Below are 7,811 nucleotides of genomic sequence, written 5' to 3' on the forward strand. Positions count from 1 at the left end.
GTATGGAAGCTTATGCCAGGCCTCTCCTGCTGCCATGAGCAAGAGGAAGAAATACCACAGGACTGAATGACTGTAGAGAGAGGGAAGGAGCAGGGCAGAGGAGAGCTTTGATCCCTTAAGGTCTCATTCAGTAAACAACATTCTCTTGCTTGACCATCCTCCTTTTCTTAGTCATTGTAGATTTAAGTGACTTTTTCCTATTAGAGCTACTTGGGCTTTTCAGCCCTGCCCATGTTTATGACCAGGTGGCTGTTTCTATCCCTGATGTCTTCAGGATCCCCTTTGCCCTACCCTCCTTTCCTCCTGCAGTGCTCAGGCATCCTTCCCTCTCCTGCCTTCTGGGCACCACATCCCCATAGCAGGCCACACAGATGTGCCAAAAGTCTCTTCGAAAAGGAGCAGCTGTGAGCAAGTTCCCACCACTCAAACATGAGCCTGATGCACTGAGCTAAAAATGAGCCCTCACAGCCTGTGGGATGTGACAGCCCATTACAGCCCTCTCCTTTCCCCTGCTGGCTGCGTCCCATGTGTTAGCAGTGGCACAGCTTCAGAGGCTGCACCCAGCAGACCAGGCTCCATGAGCCTGTCCATGCCCCAATATAGGAAGCAAGCAGCCGCTGAAAAATGAAGGCAGATCTTTGTGTACGTGTGTGTGTAATGGCTCAATGCAAATAGTGGTCTAGACAGCAGTCTGAGACAAATCAATACCTGCACTGAGGCTCATCGTGCCCCAATAACTGCTATGACCTGCATGGCGAGGCTCCTGCTGGACAAAGGGGGAACCTGTGCTCCTGAGGGAAAATGCACTCCAGAGTAAATTCTCATTAAGTGAAAATTATTTGTTGATGAAAGGTTAAGCCAGTTGGCAAGTGGACAAAAGAGGGATGTACACTAGGGAAAGAGCAGTGTAATGGTCCCTGATAGATGCAGAGCTGATGTTGTTGTGGTTCAGTGTCAGCAGCAGAAAATACTGCAGCGTGCTGCTCCTTCCCCGTTAAGCACAGCTACTTCTTACTGCATTTTTGAGTGTGTCCACGAGTCCTACAGAAGAAATGGAAGAAATTTATCTTTTATCAGAAAATGAATGGAAGGATCTTTTTTCCATCTTTAATTAAATATTACAGAGCTATACATTTCTGAGAGAAATTCTGGTCAAGTAACAGTGTGTCTGTCTCCTCTCCCCCCCCCCCCTCCCCCCCCCCCCCATTAAAAAACAAGCAAACACTACCACCAACAAAAAAACACACCATATGATTATATTCTGATTTTCTTACCATATTAGATACAAGAACATTCTATATAGATCTGATGAAGCAGCTTTTTCATTTACATTTCAAAGAACAAAAAAAAAGGACGTGAATCATGCAAGAAAAGAAAAGTAGTAAGACAATAAAAAAAAAAAAGAAGAAGAGAGAGAGAGAGAGAGAGAGAGAGAAGAGCATCACATATCTATAGATACCTCTCAGAGATACCCTGGAAAGAAGAGCATTCCCATCTCACAGTAGCTTCACGCCTGACAAAGGCAAGCCCTTTCGACCATTTCACTCCAGAAAGCAGAGAGTTCACTACCTCTGTTTGAAGGGTGAGATGAGGGCGGTTTAAAACCTTTTTAAGCACTGTGTGCTGGCATCACCCCGTTAGTTTGTGCTTCTTCAGGTGTGTTGATGGAGCCCGACCACTGCCCCTGTTCCTGGGGAGGGGGATTGGAGGCAGACCCTGTCCCCCCTACTCTGCTGGTGCCGCCGATCTCCCAGCCCCTCGCTTCCAGCCGCCAGCAAGAGGCAGCCAGCAAGGGAACAGCCCAGCGGAGAGACAGCAAGCACGGCGATTTCAGCAGAGAAAGTCGGTCAGTTGTCAGTGGGAAGCAAATGGGTTGGAACCTAAAGGTGACTGAAAGAAGAGACCCAGATTACCGGCACTGTAAATTGGATTAAAATGAAGTCCTGCGAAGAAAATCAATGCAAAGCAATAAGGGAGCCAAACCGAGAGCTTCTGAGACAGGCACCCTCTGACAGACGATTCCAGGGAACAGGTCAGATGTAGAAAAGAAAAATAAAGTGAGTCAATCCAAAACTGAATGATAGAAAAAGGCAAGTGGAAATTGGAAGAGATTAGAGAAAAAGTCCAAGGATTATATTTTATTTTTTTAATTTTTCATGTTTTGAGACAGATATAAGTCAGCATACAAAACAGAAAATGGGGGAAAAAGTAAAAGAAATGGGCAATTTTATTTATGCCTTATAGAGGGTGAAATTAAGTATTTAATTGCTTAGGAATCACTTTTATACCATGAATTTCTTTACATGGAAATAGACTGATTGACGTGCAGATGTTACTTTTTAGAAAACAGGCTGATTTTTTTATTTTTTTCCCAATGCATGTGCACTCGCAAAACCTCTGAACTGCGTGTGCCCCCACTACATGCTCAGAAAAAAATGCATTTTTTTTCCCCTCTTTTTCCCCAGGGTCGTTGATGCCGGCAGGCTGCGGGTGGCCGTGCCGGGAGGTGTCCCGGGGAGGGCTCAGCCTTCCCCCGGCGGCTCCCGCAGCACCGCTGGATGTCACTGTTGCTTCGTGGAAGACAAAATCTTGCTGACAGCCCTTTGACAGCTGACGCTGAGTAAACAAACGTAGACGCATTTATATCCCCTTCTGCAAAACTGTTCTGCACAAGGATGGAAATTATAGAAAGACCGGGCAAACCCCCTGCCTCCCACACGCATTTCTGATGGATGTTTTGCAGTGATTGCATTTATGGGTCCTTTTCAGGCATCTTTTCCATAAAAGGCTTCTTTCTGCAGTCCCAAAGCCTTTTTTTTTGTGTGTGTGTGTGTGTGTGTGTGTGTGTGTCTGTTCCCTTTCAAGTAGCTTGAGGTGCTATTCAGCTGGCCAAACGAATACACGTCACTCTCATTAAAGTCAGTAGAGAGGAACAGGCAATTCCAGGAAAGTGATTCATCCCACCTAATGAAAATTTGTAGCACATGGCTCAGATAGTTGAAGTCTTGAAGGCTGCAGTTTCTCCTCACTGACCCTGCAGGAGCCTTGGGTGACCAGCTGAAGGGCAGAAAGTCAGATGAGATGAATCCCACCCATTTTACTTGATGCTGGGACCTCTGCAGCAGGGTTTTCTTGGAAGCAGTGTCTAGATCGTTCAAAAATAAACCTCTCTCTGCTATCAAACATCTTCTAGCCAGATTACTACACCTTCCAGGATGGGGAATGGTTTGAGAGATCCCTCAGTATGCCCTACAGAAAACAGACCAAGAGCTGATCCGATATTTCAGTAGCACGGACAGTCACATTCCCATGCCCAGAAAGGTTTCCATCACTGCTTACTTACCAGTGCTGCAGCCTATGTTTAAGAAAATATTTCCTTTTGCTATCAGGTACATAAAATCCAGTTGGGTGTTAGTTACCCAACCCAACACAAATGGTCCATGTCATGAACTGGCAGCCGTGGAGCTCTGTACAGAGGCACAGTGACAAGTCCAGGTCTTCTTCAGAAGTCAAGCAAGTCTGAACAGCATAAATAAGGAGAACAAGAAATTTCTCATAGTTGCATGAATCACTTCATGGGAGGGAACTAAAAGAAGAGGTGGATCTGGAGAATTAAAATGTAATTGTTCCCACAGAAAGTTAACAAATTTGGGACTAAAAGTCATGAACACATGGCCTGAGAGATTTGCCGATTTCAATTAAAAATGATGGCAAAACCACTAAGTGGAATAATGCTAGCTGTGCATAATGAATAGAAACACTCTTCAGTCCCTGTTATTTTTAGCAGTGCTCTTTTCATTTTGTACCCACAAATAAATGTTGTAGAAGGACTGGTATGGGACAACCGTCATTTAACATGGCACAGCCAAGTGTGTGAATCACCCAAAGTTAGTTTCAGGGAATCAGAATGAGTTTCCCAAAGGAAGGCTTCTAGGGCCAACCACCTGGAGCAGGGCTCCTCAGGGACATGCAGCCCATTTCCACATTTTTCCCCAGCAGAAACCTCTACCATTGCCTGAGTCTTTGGGCTATTGATACCTACAGGGATGGAAGAATGAAACTTGTCTCCCTGGTACATGCACAGACACCCCATTTGCATCTTCTGGCTCTTAATTCTTTGCCGTCGGTAGGTTTGTGTCTGCCAGTGTTCTCTTCAGCCCATGGGCAGCCAAGCACACCCCACCACATCTCTCAGCCCACCCTGCTCACCTGCCTGGGCTTTTCCAAATGGTGAGAGGCTGCTGTGCTGCCTGCCCAGCCAGGGCAAAGCTGCCCATCAGCTGTGGGCAAAAAAAACAGAGAGTGCTCAGAGGGATGCTGCCAGGTGTGGGGAAGGATGAAATTACAGACCTCTGCCTCTTCCAGTGCTGGGGTGCTTGCACCAGACTCCACAGGTCCATGGACCTGAGTAACATCGCTCCCTCCTGGGACTGCTCTGAGCAGCACGCAAGGCTAAAAATGTCCATTTCTGCAAATGGACCTTTATAAGTATTTTTTTCCCCTGATTTGCTGCCTTTATTCCCATTACCCAAAATGTGACTGGTGATTTATAGAAAATGGGGTAGGCCTGCATGGGAAAATTATGTCTGCTTGCTTTCTGAGCTGTTTCATGGCATGTGTCCCTCTGGTGGCTGAGGAGAGTGGCCTAACTCATGCTCATGGCTCAGGCACTTGGAGATCACCATGGCAAGGAGCTGGAAAACATTTTTAATTCATGTTCCATGGCACAGGGAGGCTCGGAGAGCAGCACAGCCCACCCCATGCCACGTGCTGGGGCACCCCAGTCATGCTGGAAGCACTTTGGGGAGGCAGTGACAGCCCAAGTAGTGAGATAACAGCATCACAGTGCGGCATCCTTTCAGAAAGCTTTCTGCATTTGCTCTTATCTCTGCGAGTTAAATGTATGCAAATTAAACTTGACTGGTAGCTGCTAAATAGGTATTTCTTGCCAAGAATATCTGCTCCCTGGGGTCTCCACCTCTCTTGCGTTTGCAAACTGCATCAGATGCCGCATAAGTCATCCTCCAAAATATGCTGACACTGATACCAATATCAGGCAAAAAGCTCCCAGCCCTCCCTGCTTTTTCCCTTTAATCTTTTTTTTTTTTTTTTTTTTCATGATTTCAGGCTTTGGCTTTTACATTTCTAAAGCAATTAATTTTTTGGCTGCCGTGCAGGATCAACAGGTGTGGGATGACTGGCATGGCCCTGATACACTCCATCTGTTTGCTGCTGATAAGGTAATCCTGCGGGCTGAGGGGCAGTATCAGCAATGAGCTTAAGAGGCAGCAGCCTCATCTGCTTGCAAAGGAGAGCAGGCCCCACGGCCAGCATTGTTATTCCACAGGAACAACTGGGTGCAGACTGCTTTTGCAGCACGGTGGGAAGGCTTCCACCCATGTATTGCCCCCCTGTGAGTGATGATTCAGCTGGTGCAGTTGTACCACTCTGGCAGATGATGAAAAAAAAAAAAAAAAAAAAAGACCAAAACTATTTCTTTGTGAATATCTTGCCCCCCAGACTGTGATTTCTGAATCAACCCAATCAGTTGTTGCTTTGCTTCTTTACCTCCATAGACACAGGGGTCATGATTTCATTTTCATCATTCAGTGGGAAAAGATGACTGCCTGCATGCACATTTGGGTCTGTTGTTACCGCAAGGAATTGTGAAATTTCAGCCAACAGCTTTTGTGGTTTCTTCTATTGATTGTTTCTGCTCATAGCTTTCATTGTGTGCTCACCAGGCTCAAAGACAACCTTTAGCTTCCCCCCCCCCCCAGCAAATGTATGCTCGGCCTTAAGGCACCGGGCAGACCTGACCCAGCTCCCTGGAAAACCACAGCAGTTACGAGCTAGTACCCAGCCCACTGGGATGGGGAAGGCCCAGAGGGCACTTCCAAGCCACCAAACACACTATAACCCAAGTGGGCAGCACCAGCAGACACATCAGCTGCACACAGGACAGGTTTTCCTGCTGCCCACTGAGGAGGCCGGTGTGAGAGAGCTGCTGCCATGTGCTGGATGTTATGCCCCGAGCATTGGCACAGAAAATGACTCTGGTGAGCAGGGCACTGCTTGGACGAATGGGAGTTATCACATACATTGCAGTTTTGGGAGTAATTAAACGTGTATTTGTGTGTGCATGAGGGGAAAAGGAAGCTTTTTTATGCTTTGAGCAGCTGATGGTGCTAGAGACTGCACCATCTGCTGGTGAGCTGAGCAAAGGAGTTTCCAGCAAGGAAAAGTGAGGATTTTTCAGGTAAAAACTGGATGCACACAATTGATTCTCTACTCAGAGAGAGCTCCATGTACAGTGCCTCCTCTCCAAGGTCCTGAGGCACACCTGAGCACTGGGTTAAGGTTCCTCAGCCAGGAAACCAGTAGTACCAGTGCCAGAATTTTTACAACTGGCTGCTTGGACACAAAAGTGACTCTTCCAGACCCAGGGAGAGGGGCTCCAGCTGCATTTGCTGCTCTGCACTGCTGTCCTTGGGCCCCACTGACCCTCTGCCACCACTGAGCCCGTGCTCACACCAGGCACACAGCCAAAGCACACCTGTTTGCACCGAGACAGGCAAGTAAGCACTGGTAATTACATGGAAGAGTTTACACGAGGCTTCCATACATTGCCTTTTGAACAAGCACAGGGCCAGCAGGTGATAGGATAGGTGTGAGGGCTGTCATCCCATCTCAGACACATCTCAGACATCTCAGATAAGCCTCAAATTCCAATTCCTTCTGTACCTGGGAAAATACACTGATGTTAATAAGTGGTGCCTGCAAACAGAGGATCCCTGTAAACAAGATTCATATTGGACACCAGTATTTAGCTCTGCTTCAGATCCTTACAGAAGTGTTTGACGGCCCTATAGGGTTGCTTCTGTCAAAATGAAGAATGAAACCCAGAAGGAAAACCATAAATAGTGATTAATGAAGGACAGTGCGTATTTAGTCACAGCTTTCAATTCAGACTTTATAATTTAAACTTCACTAATCGTCCTCATGATTTTGGCATCTGCTTGTCCCAGCCTACACACTATCTTTGAAGTAACAGAGCGGCTTGTCTTTGCAATTAAGCATTCAATGTAGCAACAAATCTTCAATTTGATGTGAGTCACACAGCTGCTAAATCAAACAATGTGTCACTAAACAAACCAGTTTTCTCCTGACCTCATATGATGATAATGATGACTTGTGAAACTGTCTTGAGACTTCTTTGGTATAATTTGCTGGCACTTTCTGACACACTCGTTTTCATAAATATAATTGAGTCCTGTGTTGGAAATGGGATACAGCAGTACACAAACAGTTGATAATAGTCATCGTGGAAATGAAGACAATCCACCTCAAAATCAGTCACTGAAAAAGCAAAATAATTTTCTAAAAGTAATAGATGTAAGTACAGGGTGAGGAAAAGCTGCACCCAGATCAGTTCCAAGCATCACAAGCATCTGTATGTGCACAGACATTTTTAGAAATAACCCATCATCTTCAGCTTAATGCAGTCAAGGTGACCTTTGGTGACAAAACATTACTTAGAAACTCCATCTCTGCATTCAGGGACATAGGCCAGGGAAGAGCAGTGCTGAGGTAGCTGGGATGTGCAGTTCTGGGGCAGGCTGTGTTCCTAAAGCAAATACTGCTGTTAGACACACTGTTATTTCACACTGCTGAAATTTCACAGAAGCTGGCTTTGGAGCCTTGATGGACACAGCCAGTTGCTTTGATGTCCACAGCAAATAGAAATTGGTGGTGCCCTTTTGTGTGCTTAGCCTTTTAGTGCTGCTCTGGAAGCCACCAGATCTCTGCAA

At 46.2% G+C, this 7,811-nt stretch overlaps 1 long non-coding RNA gene across 1 annotated transcript; it reads right to left on the minus strand.

Annotated features, from left to right (window-relative positions):
* Positions 1 to 330: 330 nt before the first annotated feature.
* LOC137851665 (uncharacterized) lies at positions 331 to 4,306 on the minus strand. Its single transcript, XR_011093337.1, has 4 exons — positions 4,210 to 4,306; positions 3,344 to 3,519; positions 1,460 to 1,890; positions 331 to 1,041 (listed from the first exon to the last, which is right to left on the minus strand). It is a non-coding gene; the product is annotated as an uncharacterized lncRNA (long non-coding RNA).
* Positions 4,307 to 7,811: the final 3,505 nt, after the last annotated feature.

Source organism: Anas acuta, chromosome 2 (genome assembly GCF_963932015.1).
Source record: "Anas acuta chromosome 2, bAnaAcu1.1, whole genome shotgun sequence".
NCBI lineage: Eukaryota > Metazoa > Chordata > Aves > Anseriformes > Anatidae > Anas > Anas acuta.